Raw genomic sequence first — 15,127 nt, forward strand, 5'->3', positions numbered from 1 at the left:
TGGGGAAACTGCATGCCTCATGTATATTAATGAGGCTGTCGCAATTTGCGATCCCATTGAGAATGGCTGGCACTCCCAGGGATGATTGCCTGCTGGGGTCAGCAGACCTCCATGTCTGGGACTGCTTTTAAATAAAGCAGTTTTTTTAAATGCAGCCCATTTTCCTTAAAGGCAAACGGAATGCATTTAAAATAAAAAAAATGAAACATTTTATTTTCATTTTTTAAGGCTAGGTCCCTGGGACCACTGCCTGCTCTGCTTGCGCAACCATTCACAAAGGGGAAGGGGTCCCCTGGGCACCCCTTCCCATTTGCGAATGGTTTACCACCGTAAACTGCAAGTGTTTTGCGACCTCAATTGGAGTCGCAAACATTCTTACATTGGGTTCAGACTTGCTATTAGGAAGGGACGCCCTTGGAATACCCCTTCCTAATAGCAAGTCGCTAACCCTATTTTGCGAGTCGCTATTTAATTAGCGGTCCGGGGGCAGATTATTAACAAAGGTCAGAAATTCGTGCTTCATTTTTGTTGTTAAAATTTTCATCAGGAGCCGTAGGTCCCATGCAGTTCCAGCTGAAAATTAAACAATAAATTGCTTTTATGGCTCTGCAGGCATATCTGGGGTACCCACCCAAGAGGCCTAAGGGGTCAGGGTATTCTTATCCTGCCCCCTTTTCTTTTTATCATGGTTTTTCTGATACTCAGGTCAAATCAAGTCCCAAGATGGCTGCCAACACTTAGTGGTTTGAAGTGTTGGCAGCCAATCACATTTGAGCACAGGGACTGTCGGATCCTCTGCCCTATATATACTAATTGGGATTTCCATCAATATTTCCAAACTACTGAATGGATTTATGCAAATTTATAAAAAGGGTCTTTCTGGACCAACAGCTACATTTCTGCCAAATTTGGTGTAATTCCGTTGAGCAGTTTGGGCTGTAGCCATGTCTAGATTTCCTATGGGAATTAGCATGGGAAACGCAAGATCTCCCCCCCTTTTTCTCGGCTCCCGCTTGACGGATCACCCTGAAACTTTCCATGCACAACCTGAATCACCAGGGCACTTGTTTTGAAAAAGATTTGTCAAACAAGCCCAAAGTAATAGTCAAGTCAAAAAATGCCTTGCCCATGGAAACATGGTCCTAACTATAACTACCTCCTGGTGACAGCCAGCAGGGCCGGACTGCCCATAGCGGGTACCAGGCAATCCCCCGGTGCGCCGCTCGGGCGGGGGCCAGTTTTGGGCCCCTGGGGGCCCTTTTTGTTACAGGGCCGTTTTTGCAGCATAGCTGCAAAATCGGCCGTGTACCAAAATCGGCAGAAAACCGAAGAGCTTGGCGGCACCCCCAAGTGGCAGCACTTTGCCAGGGCTGGTTGTGGTTCCCAGTACGACCCTGACAGCCAGTAGGTAAAATATATATATATAAAATATATATATATAAATATTTTAAAATTGATGTATGATGAGCGATAAGAGATAACATGTGATTTTTTGACATGAGTAAGGGCCAACTGGGGCCTAATATTGATTTTGTGAATAAATAATGGTGCAGCATATATTGTGCTGGGAAACCTTTAACTAAATCCAAGGCACCTAAAAGTTTTGAATAATGGATTGTGATTTTATTATAAAACTATAATGTTAAATTGATCTTGTTCACCTTATCTATGATATATAGATCAATGTGATCATTTAATATATATTTGCTCACACCACAATTAGTCTTCAGATTCTGCAATTTCTTTATGGAAAGTAATGTATAAAAACCCTCAAATATTGGGGCTGAGCCAGAAGGCTTTCCTGTCCAATTTTTTCCAAATTTTGCTGCTCATTTGGGATTTGGAATAATTTCAGAATTTTGATTATAACCTTCCATTGAAAGCTTTCATGGCAATTACTCTGTTGCGCTATATTTTTTAATTTCTGTAATAAAACCCTTCAACTTTTCCATTGATCTAAAACTAAGTTATTAAGTAAGCCCATTCTATTTCATTCCATTTATTAATCATTTATTAATTTGATTGTTTTTTTTATGTTTTGGGAGGTGCCTTAACGCAGGGACACATTGCCTCAAGAAACTGAGGTTTAACACCTTGTCCAATCTAATAAATGTGAGCATCTGATTAATATAACATTTTGGAGTGTCTAAGATATTGGGGTTCCATTCGTCCACTGGTACTCCATCACAAAAGAGGAAGTAACAAGGAGGAATAAAGATATATCTTCTCATAACGCCTCACCTGCGGAGGTGTAGCATTTTGACGCATTCCCAGGTCTACCAGTAATCGTAAAACTGGGAATGCCAAAAATCCTTGGGTAGATGCATGTGAACATTCATGCTCCACCCATGGAACAACTCACTGAGGCAGAATAAATTTATGCAGTAATTTGCGGTGTGTTGCACTAGCCTAGATTTATCAAGGCCATGCAAGGTTGCCTTGCCTTGCTTGAAAAATCGAACTTAAGAGTTGGTCGCTTTTGCGCCCCATTGCGTGGTGCATGGGTGACGAACGTCTTAAATAAATATGCCTCTTGATGTGAAAAATGAATGTACAAGTACCAGGACAGCAAATGAAAACTACAGCTGCATGAGCAACTCATGCTTGCCATGTGGCATCTTTGGAGGTTAAAAAAAATGTTTTATTGAGGGAAGGGATATAATAACTCACAAATCAGCCATTTGTATGTTTGGCTACCTTCAATGTCTGTGCATTGCACCCTAAACATCCATTTTCAGTAGTATATACTGTCATTGTGATTCTTTTGTTTCTATGGTAACTCCCAGTTTCTAGTCCTACACATCTATGTCTGTGACTATCTCTCCTGTTTAATATTTTGAAACACTGTTCACACTATGCCTCTGTCTACCTTGGGCGGATAGTGCATTGGACAGCGCCCAGGCACATTACTAAAAAAGTGCTGTAGATTGATGCGATCCATATATGCTGATGCAACAAGCCCTGGTGTTGCACTGCAAAAAGACCGATTGATGGACAGAATGCAGAAAAATGTCATAAATTCACCCCAGTACAGAGATCTGAGCCTAAATCCATCGTTTTTTAGCTCGCCATGCCATTCCAGTTTGGACCCAGCCATATGCAAATCATTCTTGACCCTGCGCCCAATGGGAACAGTCCAGCCCGAACTGCCAGGCCAGGTCCTCCCTTGACTGGAAACAAGCATCCTAGGACCAGTGATGAGGGCTCACGTGCAGGAGTGTAGTACTCCATCTATGTTTATTTTTTACTGTTTTTGTAAGCTTGTTATTTAGATGTTCATATCGTAACCCTTCTTAGGATGTGTTGATTTGGACTCCAGTGCTTTGCTCTTGAGCTCATCTGGGTAGCTTTTTTATTCTTTTGCCTTTTTGTTATCTGGAATCTGATACCTTATATCTTCTTTCACCTCACTGCAGCTAATATTTGGGACCACTATTTCTTTCTCCTTCAGACCTTACTAATGTCTATCATTTCCGTCACATTATTTAAGCACCAATGCATCGTTTCTTTTCAGGCCTTATGGGTTCCAACCATTTGTACATTTTATTGTGTGTGTCAGGAAATGCCTTGGGTGCTTTATGGCATCTACCCTTCCTAGAAAGCTTTAGTGGGATGACTATTGATAACTTTCTAACCCTTTCCCTTAGATTATTTTCAGTTTTCTAAGCATAATAGCCTCAAGTCCTTCAAATCTGCTTTAGAAAGCTGTTAATTGAGATGCATATGCCTCTCTTTTAATTTTTTTTATTTGAAATCCACTCCTGTGTCTCTTGTGGACTTTTGCCAGACCCTGTTTGAGGGGCACAGGACAGACAGTAGAGACTGGGCCCCAACCATGGTGGTTGAGGTTGTTTGCCACTAGAGTCCTGAAGCCAGTGATACGATGGCTCAGAAACATGGGCCATGTACAACTCTTTCTGCACTTGACTCTCAGGTTAGCTAGGACGAGTAGTCACAGGGCAGTCAAGTAGGTCTTTGGGGGAGGGGTGAGGGAAGAATGGTACAGCTGAATATCAACACACACAATATCATGGTACAAGAATTTCAAAGACAGAATATCAAGGGTTCAACTATCGGAAGGTAAGAGCATATAGAGAAGCACAGAATTTCTATTCCTAACTCCACATCTCCATACCTTGAAGATGTATGCATCATGTAGGTACATATATGTGCATAAAACAACATCTCATGAGATACGTTCCCAGTAGACCTCTGCGCTCAGGGAAGACCTCTAATCTGATTCAACCAAGATTCAAGCTAAAAACCAGAGGAGGCAGAGCTCTGTCTGTTCTTCTCCCACAGTTGTGGAATGCACTTCCGACTACCCTGAAGGAAGAATCTCAGTTACTGCCCTTCAGAAAGAAATTAAAAACCCATTTATTTAAAAGGGCGATGACTTCAGCATAGTCGATGGGTAGCCTGAGGGATTTGGGTTAACAGTGTGTTGTATTGTTCTGTTTCTAAGCGCTTAGAGACCGGCGGTGATAGGTGCTATACAAATAAGCAATAACATAACATAACATAACATGTGGAGTTAGGTATAGAAAATATAGGCTACTTACCTGTCAATATTTCTTTCCATACAGTGTCAGAAGAAAGATTTGGCAGCACCTGGCTCAGCCGTGGTGGTCCTCAAAGCTGGCTGTGGGCAGGTAGTAAATAGAAGTAGTCTGGCCTACAGGTTGAATCTTCTGATGGTGATCTCTTGAGCAGTAGTGGCTCCTGGAAGTTCGAGCACTCCTCTCTGTGGTGATGCAGTCCTGCATTCTTTGTTTTGCAACTGCCCACCCGATGATCAAAATTCTTAGCTGGATGTTTAGTTATATGCGTTTGGCATAAACTTGACAATGCTCCCTCTAACTGTGCAGAGAGGTCTAGGAGATCCTTTCACAGCTCGAAGCTGCTAAAGCAAACTCTCTCAAGGTTTTTTCTGTGGTTCCCTTTACTGTAAACACATGCTGACCCTTCCTCCTGGATAATCTCTATTCCTGCAGTGACAAATAGTGTCCTTTCTTCTCTCAGCAGGTAGGGAGTCATCTAGACTCATCAGCAGTAGTAGTAGACACTCTAGTAAAAGGAGTTGACCTCAAGCGATGTCCCATCACATCTGGAAGACTTGTTGTCAGACAGACACAAGCCCTAGTTACACAGCCGCCTGAGTACTCTGTGCAGCACTCACTTCTTTGGTTAAGAAGAACTTGTTAAAGGAACAAAGGGGGCAGTTTCAATTCTGGTCCAACGCCGGACTTCTGATGGCCCTTTTATGCAGCATGAAAGTGTGAAGGGGAGTAGAATTCTGTAAGTCAATTTAAGATACATGGTAACTAAATAAGGGCTACATATTAACCCCAGACAACATCCAAATGAAGGTTTGTTATATTTTTATTATGGATTCAAAAATAGTTGGACATACACGAATCTTAGCATAAGAGTACAAAAATACAAAAGAAATAGAAGAAAAATTAATCTTCTGAAGATATTCACTCAGTACCATACGAAAAGGACAATATGTTCTATGACAAGAGTTGAGCAAAAGTTCAACTCCACCTGCATCGACACGTCTTCAGTGTGCAGCATATGGGGACATATTATCAAGCCCGGGCGATAAAATTATCGCCGCTTTATCGGCAGAAAACTGCCGATAAAGCGGCGATAATGGGCTTGATAATATGCTGTATGGAATTCCAATCGAAGCCCATGTTAGATGTCTTCACATCTAACATGGGCTTCGATTGGAATTCCATAGAGCATATTATCAAGCCCATTATCGCCACTTTATCTGCAGTTTTCTGCCGATAAAGCGGCGATAATTTTATCGCCCGGGCTTGATAATATGCCCCTTAGTTCTATATATATCCCTACTCTAAATCTAGAGTTGGCATCCCTGCATTTGCATATATTAGCATGAGGTTTGCAATAGAAAAGGTGTCAGAGGGTATAGCCTTTCTAAGAAGTCACTTCACCATAAGGTGGGTCCGCGGCATGAAGCCACAAGTAGGAAAGGGAGCAAGTTAGCACTCCGGTGCTCTCCGTCAAGATGGCAAGCAGAAATGAGGTGTCTGTACCTCTCTTCAATGCATCATATACCCAAAGTTGTATTCAGCAGAAAAAGCTTTTCTCACACTTGCTCCACAGTAGGCTCAGCCATAAAACTTTCCATGACGTCAATTCCTTTCATGACCTTCTCTATGCACGTTTCTCTGCAACAAATCGTCCTTGGTCATCTCGCCTTCTACCGTTTGAAAGCACCTCCCTCCAGCTTATCCTCTTCAGGCCAAGCTAACTGTAACTCCTTTTTTCCACCACTTATCGAATAGAACAATACCCCTACTCTTTACTAAAAAACGTAGCGAACCTGAACTGCAAACATGGGACCAAATAACATTCTACAAAACTCACATGAGAATTTGAGCATTAGTTTAAGAAACAAGAACATTTTCAAAGTGTATTGCGGATTCAGGCCTACGATTTAGGCTAAAATTATGAATTCACCATGTCATATGTGTTAATATATTAATAAAATCAGAAGCATCTCATTGGTTACATTGGTTATAGTCTCAGCATAAATGCTATGCATTATTTAATAAGCTTCACATCGAACCGCATTGGTTGCATAAGAATATGTTGCTTGATTTACATTTCATCTAACATCTAATTTATCTCATAAGATCGAATAGTATGTGAGTGCATACTACAAGCAACTATACTGCACTCCTGACAGGTACCCCATGTAGGACTCACATTTTCTCTCTAACAGTCCCCCTTCTAATGACGTTAAGTCATCAAAATAATCCTCCTATCTCATTAGATAAGCCTATCAAATGATCATTTAGGAAAAATGTTTAACCAGAAGGACCAATCTAAACACAGATGCAGCTTCTCTATCTACCTCTCTTTTCCCTCTGAGTTCTTTCCCTATGTATCACTTGATTCCACTTGTATCATCTCACCATGCAGATGTAGCCAAACAATCCTCTTCCTAGATTAGCAAACAACCTTCCGTTTGCACTAAACCCATGTCCCACCTTATCCCAGACATCTTCAGCAGCTAAGTCCCTCAATTCTTGATGCAACTCTATAATGTTGCTAATATACTTCTGCAAATGTTTACTCCTGCCAGGGACATAAGTACAACACTGTTGGACATTTGCCAGGCTCTACCTTATTTTGCGAGTAAAACATTTAAAGCAAGCCGATTTTGCATCACCATAGCCCTAATCGAAACCATCTCACCATCTATAAGGAATAGGGATCCAGCAGTATTAGTAGATAGCTTAACAACTAAGGTAGACAATTTCCTAATCTATTTGTTTTGTAAAACATTTTTTATTAAGAAAAACAAACATCAGCATTTGCATGGCAGTACAGAGAAAGCGATGTGATAGGCATACATGGTACAGTACGTGACATCACAAAATACAATCATACATGATGGAAGGTCTAGGGTGATGGGGGATCATCCAGCGTACGGGCTAAGGGGGGCTGACATATTTACCCACGATAGGAGTTCCACGGGCCCCACACACAGTCTTTTCTCGAAACATTGCCCAGTCCAAGTCTTTTTCCCATTCCTGTACCGTAGGTGGGACCTGAGCCCTTCACTGCTGGGCGATGTTCATTTTGGCCAGCATGAGCCGCAGTGTTACCCACTGCGTCAGGCAAACATTCAAATCAGTTGGTTCCCAGATGTTGAGGAGACATGGAAGGGCCTCCACAAGGAGCTGCACCAACAGGACAATATTGATTATGTCATGGATGTCGCGCCAGTAGGGCTTAATCTGTGCGCATTCCCAAATTATATGAAAGAAAGTCCCCAGCTGGCCACATCCCCGTCTGCAGGCACCCTCCTCCACCCTTCCCATTCCTACCAATTGGGGCCCTGTCACATAAATACGGTTGGACCAGGCGAAGGCGGGCTGGTATTGCTACGACTCTGGGAGAAGAGACTGCCTCCTGCCATTCTTCATCATCCATTTCTATGCCATCCCTAGTCCACTTCTCTCGGAGGAGCAGGAGAGGATCCAAGAGATTGTTGACCAATTTTTTAAATATCAGAGAAATAGTGCTGTCAGTGAGGTGACCATCCAGCACTCTATCCTCCAGTGGTGATGATTCCGGCAGTACAGTCCCGAACTGTAAGTGTGTGCGAAGTGCATGATGAACCTGTGTGTATCGGAAGCGCTCTGATTCGGCCATGCTATATTGTTGCTGCAGTGCTGCAAAAGACTTGATATCAGATTTGTCTCACAGATAGATCCCTTATACATGAAATGCCTATGAGATCCCACTTGTCGAAACCCTTACTCCTCCCCAGGTCACACAGTTGCTGGGAATCCCATAGTGGCGTTGCGAGCGTTAGTTTTCGTTTCCAGCCCAGGTGAGCGGTAGCTGCATGCCAAACGTGTACTGCATGCTTAGTAGGGCCCGTAAGGGGATAGCGCCGGCCGGGCCTAGAGTAAATGGCTCTACTGAAGGTATCTCCGGGGAGGAGCCACCTATTCATATTATAGCCTGTTTCGGAAGGCTGGGCATAGGTGCAGTGGTTAATGGAGGACAGGTGAGACGCCCAGTAATACAATTTGATATCCGGGAGGCTGATGCCTCTGTCATAAAATATGAAGTGGGTATTGGATCCATAGAATTCTGAAGGGCGTACAGGAACCGGGCTAGGGACATCATTTTAAAAAGGGCGGCCTTACCTAGCAGGGAAAGGGGAAGCGACTTCCACCTGGCAATATCCTTGCACAGCTGGATTAGCGGGGGCAGGAGGTTACGGGAATATCGAAGAGAGGGCTCCAAAGAGAGGAAGATTCCCAAATATGTAAACCCTTCGGTACAAGTTTGTAGTGGGCACCCACTTTCCGGGATCGGAGGCTCGCCCGCTACTAAGAACAGGAGGGATTTGCTCCAGTTTATGGAATAACCGGAATATCCTCCAAAGATTGCGAAGATATCCAAGCAATTTCCTAATCTTAATATCATTTAGCACTATCCCTAAACTGGGTATCATAGCTCCAAAAATGTCTCCCACAACTTCTCCAGCACTCAATCCACATTTCTCTATGTTGTTCACTTCCCCACCTAAGTCTTCTAAATCCTCCACATGGTAAATCTTGGGAAACACCACAGCTAGATGAGAGGTACCATGCCATTTTCTAGGCAGCCTTAAATACGCCTTCTTTCCACACACAAAATAGACTCCTAGAGCAGTATAGTCCAAAAACATCTTCCATGGGCCATGTACCAGAAATGTAAGATCACACCCACTCTTTCCCACAAATACAGAACTATATCTGCTCTCTGCCTGGTGGATGCAAAGTCTCCCCTTTTGTTGCCAATTCAGAGCTAACGTTCCTGAGCTACCTGAGCACGATGGCCTAATTCTTCTTTCATCTTGTGTGGAGATTTGTAAGGTTTATTTCCCTCACTCACTACAATGCTAAATCTATCTTCTACCTGATCTATTAATTTCTTCTCGATATCACTTAATATATAGGTTAGATTGTGTCTAGGAGCATCAGTAGTATCCAGTGTAGCAGTGGGCACAAAGTAATACCCCATCATTTCAATTGTCTTCTTTGTATCACAATTGTTCAGGTGTTTGTAAACTGGTACTTCAGATAGTACTACATCATATCTGGAAAAACAATACTCACAGTGGCCATTCTTATAAAACATACTAAGGAGCAAACTACACCTGATGCCATAAATCACAGGTAGGTGATGGTATGAAATACCCTCCTCTACTGATGCAGGTAACTGCTTGCAAACATAACAATCCCTAGCTTCCATAGTGTCTACATATTCATACAAAAGCCTAGCATAAGCGTTTAGGGCCACATTTATGAGGCCCTACCGACACTGTTGCGCTGCCGCAACATCACATTTTTGACGTTCCGGTGGCGCAATGTGCCACAAGTATAAGGTCACGTAAAGCCACGATACGTGGACTTTTCATGGCATTATAGATATGAGCCCCTTTCTCGCAGGAAACTGCGTGAAAGGGGCGTTCCATGGGTGGTGCTGGGGCGTTCCAAGCAACATCAATGGCTTTTTTACACTACCCCAGATTTACAAGAAATCGTAAATCTAAGGCAGAGTCAAAAATTTACGCATTCTGCAGCACACAGAGAAAGAAGAAAAAGCTTCTTGCGATTGTTTTTTGTGCATGAAGGTTTGCCTTCCTGTACAAAAATAATCATCCCTCCATTGCAGGCACCCTTGCACCATGGTGCAAAGGTGCCTGCATTGGTGCACGGCAGCCCATTGTGCGCCGGTGCAGGGGAAAAGGACAGGAATGCACAGTGTCTTAAAGATCTAGAGCATTTATGCCCTTTTCTTTTGCCGTAGGCCTTCACAGCAGCAAGGACTGCTCCACTGCCCTAGTGCAAAAAACCCATAAATGAGGCCCTTCATGTGTAACCACCCTTAAACACATCTACATGGAGCTGTTGCTCTCATTGAGCAGCTAAATCTCTCTCTGATCGTAGAGTATCTCTTTCTGAAACCTCTGATGTAGGTGTGACTACCTCAGGGATACTAACTCAATGTATTTCCTCCTCTGAAGATCTAGAAACTGACTCTACTATTAGTATTACTACCACTACAATGGTAGTAGGTGTGCCTAGGATACATTTGCGCCTACAGTTCGGATTTCCAGACTCCATTCTAAAACAGATTCAGAAACAATTTCGAGTTGAGAACAGTAGCCGTTAAGTTCCACTCGAACAAAGGAAACGTAACAGACTCTTAAGTGGGATTTGTAGCAATGTTTTTTCTTGTCTTTTCTTTACATTTTCTTTTATTATTTTCCTCTATGTGCACAAGTTCCTAAGACTTCCTTAACCCTACTCCGCTGTCTTCTGGATGTAACCCCTAATTTTATTCTTCGTCCACTAGGGTCTAGGTAATCTTCTTCTTGAACACTTTTCTATAAAGGTCCTAAATGTTCATTCAACATTCCTAATAAGCTCTGAACCCAGTTTCTCTTTGATCAATTGTAATATATCAGCTCTCAACTCTGCTTCTTCAGCTCATACTGGTTCTATACCCAAAGGAGGGAAAACAATGTCATTCAAAATCAGAGATCTTAGGCCACTTAACCTTGGTGGAAAAGCAACTGCCAAAGAAAGTAGAGCATGCAAATCAGTCCTCAGAATCTTCAGCAGGACTTCGATTATCAGCACAGATGTCTCAGGGCTCGCCCTCATCAGCATTGGCAGCCTGATAATTCCATTCAGGTTACGAGTACCTCCGACAAGACACCCTAACCCGTTTCAACCTTTCTCAAACACAGTCTTTCACCTTCAGTCTCACTTTGTTTAGATTCAGACATTTCAGATATTGGTGCGAGCTCTTTTTCAGATGTGAGTCTTAGGTTTCTTCTCCATTCGCTTTCAGGTCAAGTCTCATTCAGTTCTGCTCTACGCCTCGACTGAACTTGCCTCCTCACTTCGCTAACTCCTTCATCAATTTCAAACTCTTGTTCAGACACCACTTTTCTTTCTCTTTCAAAAGTGACGTCAGTGTCTTGTTCAACTGGCCCTCCTGTCAGATTGCTCTAAGCCTTGTTCAGCCTTTACCGGTTCCTCTACAGCTTGGCTTACCCTCTCTGATCACCCTTCTGTCACTTCTGTCAATACATCTGGGAGAGGAGCCGTTTCTACAGATGGGCTCTGAATTTTACACATGTGCAAGGTATGAACCCAATTTGGCTCTCTGCCACACTTCACAGCAGTCATAGTCACCAGTATCACTTAGTATGCTCCATGCCAGGGGAGCTCACATGTCTTTTTATGAGCACCTAGTGTGGTGGTCAGATCGTGACAGAGATCTTGTGTCATTGGTGTTGTCGCTGCTTCATCCTGATGAGACACAGAACAAACCCCATCAGATAATCCCTTACAGTAGTCGTATCTGATATATTCACAAGCATGTTGGAAGGCATGGCAGGCAGTCTCTTTGCTCTCCCGATAAGAACCCCCTGAGGGGACAAGCCAGTTCTTCTATCAGGGATAATGCGTAGACTCATCAGCTCAAGGGGAAATGCATCGGGCCATTTCAGAGATGTCGAAGCACACTCCTTTGCCAATCTCGACTTCAGAGTACCGTTGACCTGCTCAACGATTCCTGCGGCTTCTGGCTTGTAACTGCAATGTAGTCTCTGTTCCACCTGCAAAGCTGCACACAGCAGTTTCAGGACCTCATTAATACAATTAGTCCCTCAGTCTGATTCCAATGTATTTGGAAATCCAAACCTCAGAATGAGCTCTCCCAACAATAGCTTAGCCACTGTGATACTGTCACAACTCTTAGTTGGATAGGCTTCAACTCAACAGGAGAATAAACACACCACCACCAGAAAATACCTCAATCCATTATACATGGGCTTCTCAACAAAATCCAGCTGCATCCTATTGAAATGTCCTCCTGACCCCCCTATTTAGCTCAATGTACAACAGTCCTTTTCCCTGCATTCATTTGATGACACATTACACATTGATGGCACAGTGCTTATACAACCACTTGAAACCTTGCATTGAACCATGTCTGCCTAAACACCATCATCATTGCATATCATCCTACATGTGCTGTACCATGAATCAGCCTTGCCATTGAGTACAGTAAACAGTCGGGCAAAACTGCTCTTGCATCAGTCAACACCCAGATATCATCCTCTCTCTTCACACAACCTGATCTGATCCACCATGACTATTCCTCTTCAGAAACCTACTGCTGCAGACGCCTCATCTCATCCCAAGTATCTGCAACATCCCATTGAAATCGGTAACCTCTGTTTCTTCGTTTCTCTATTCCCCATTAAAGGTACAAGCATTCAAAGCACAGTAGAGTGCAATCTTTTCTGCATATCTATTTCCAACTGTGACATAATCAGTTCTCTTGGATTTTGCAGAGCACTTCACAACTGAAATTTCCTTTGCAACTGTAATGCTTCCAGTAATAGTCTTACAATCTCCCCATTTCTGATTGGGGACCCAGATGATGTCATGAACCCCCATTGAGACCATAACTGTCTGAAATCATGAACCACACTGAATCTATACTGACTGTCGGTGTAGATCATCTGAGATTTTTTGAAACACAACATGCACGGGTCAGGGCAATGGGCTCATTCACTTGCACAGAGTATACTCCTTGTAACAAAGTGGCTGTCACCACCCCAGAGACAGTGCAGACAGCAAATACTGCTCTCAGATTTCCTACATTGTCCCTTAAACATGAGTCATTAACAAATAGAACATAGTTAGGGCTGGGCACTGGCTAATCGACAATGTCAGGACGTGGTTTGGTACACAATTCAGTGACATCAAGACAGTCATGGTCTTCACTATCCTCCACCTCTGGATTTGAAATAGGAAAAAGGTAGCAGGGTTTAACACAGAGCAGCGCTTCAAAGTGACGTGGTCAGCAGCTGAGATCACTTGCTCATATCTTGTCAACCGATTGTTGGTCAGGTGCTGCGTTTTGATTCTTGTCAACAGAGTTTCCACTGAGTGGGGAACATATACAGTCAATGAGTGACCCATCACGATGCTCTCACATTGTTCAATACTAACACCACATTGTGGTCAAATGTGACAGTGGTTAGACATCCATACCACTGTGCTGTTCCTTTTTAATCCTGTCAGGTGGAACACATCAATAAAACGAATGTTAGTGATTCCTATCTAGACAGTTTTAACTCACTCTTCTATTTGTTCACACAGCACTGCAAACCTCACTACACTCATCATCCTCACATATGGGAATAGTACCCATCGTCATAAAGATAGAATAAAACATCTCTGAGCTCCTTCCTTAACTACGAAGTGGTAGCTCCCAGTGGCAACTAGGTTTTCCCCACTGGTAAGGAGGACCCATATGATGAAGCATGTCACCGTCCGGTGAGTGAGGGTTCTAATCCTTAAGGGATGTCTCCCCCTTAATGAAAAACTACACATGAGTTAGTTTGAGAGAGGAAGGGCCTTACTAGATGTAAAGCTTTTAAACACATGAGTTAGACTGTAGGTGTTTTTTGGTATACACAGTTAATATTTAGGGAACTTACACCTGCTGGTCTTTAAACGTTCCACTTCGACCCCCAATCTAGGTAGTGATATGACACCTTCCTCTTGCCTTTCTCAATTTAATTTCCTAAGTACTGTACTTAGTGAAGACAATATTGAAGTTTGCTTGGGGACACTTTATATCCATTTTCAGACAGATGGTTCAAAAATGCAATGGAATCATCTCTGGAATCTTATCTTGTATTCGATGCAATTAAAAGGCCATCAAGGTATTGCACCAGAATTGAGTTGCGAGGTAAGACTAGGGACTCAAGATTCCTTTTCAAGATCTGGTTAAAGATAGATGGGCTTTCAGTATACCCTTGTGGGATACAACACCATGTTAGGACACTTATTCCCAGCCGGAAAGTGAATACAAATGTTCTCTCCTCATGGTATAGAATGGAAAAGAAAGCCTGGCACAGATCAATAACCATGAACCACTTGGCTTCACATGAAATTTGGAACAATATCACATATGGATTTAGTACTACAAGGAACCACTATGTTATTAACCTTTCAGAAATACTGGACAATGCAGTACTTACTGCTAGGATTCTGTAAGCCCATAACAGGGGAACTGCATGGACTTCCCAGAATCTCCTTCAGAATGCCCTGTTTAATCATGGAGTTAATCACAAGTGTGATACCCGCCACAGTCTCAGGTGCCAAATTATACTGTGGGGTTCTCAAGAATTCAGAATTTGGCTTAACCTATATGCATACTGGTTCAACTCCTTTGATGAGTACAATCTCTTCTCCTGTGAAATCCCCCCACACCACCTTTGAGACAGTGTCCCTAAGGTCTAAAGGCATATCCCCCACCGTCAGCAGAGGAAACATGGTGACATATAGATACTGATTTGCCAATTTGAAAGCAATATCTTTATTTGTTTACAGTTCTGTTCCCTTTGGTGTACAATATAGAGTGCAATTTAGCTCACACAGCAAGTCACAGCCCAGTAAACACACAGGACTCAAGTCGCACACCACAAACTGATGACGGTCCTCAAAGGACCCAACCTTTACAGGTATCTCCTCAGTTAGAAGATTTGACATTC

This window comes from Lissotriton vulgaris, chromosome 4_1, assembly GCF_964263255.1.
Source record: "Lissotriton vulgaris chromosome 4_1, aLisVul1.2, whole genome shotgun sequence".
NCBI lineage: Eukaryota > Metazoa > Chordata > Amphibia > Caudata > Salamandridae > Lissotriton > Lissotriton vulgaris.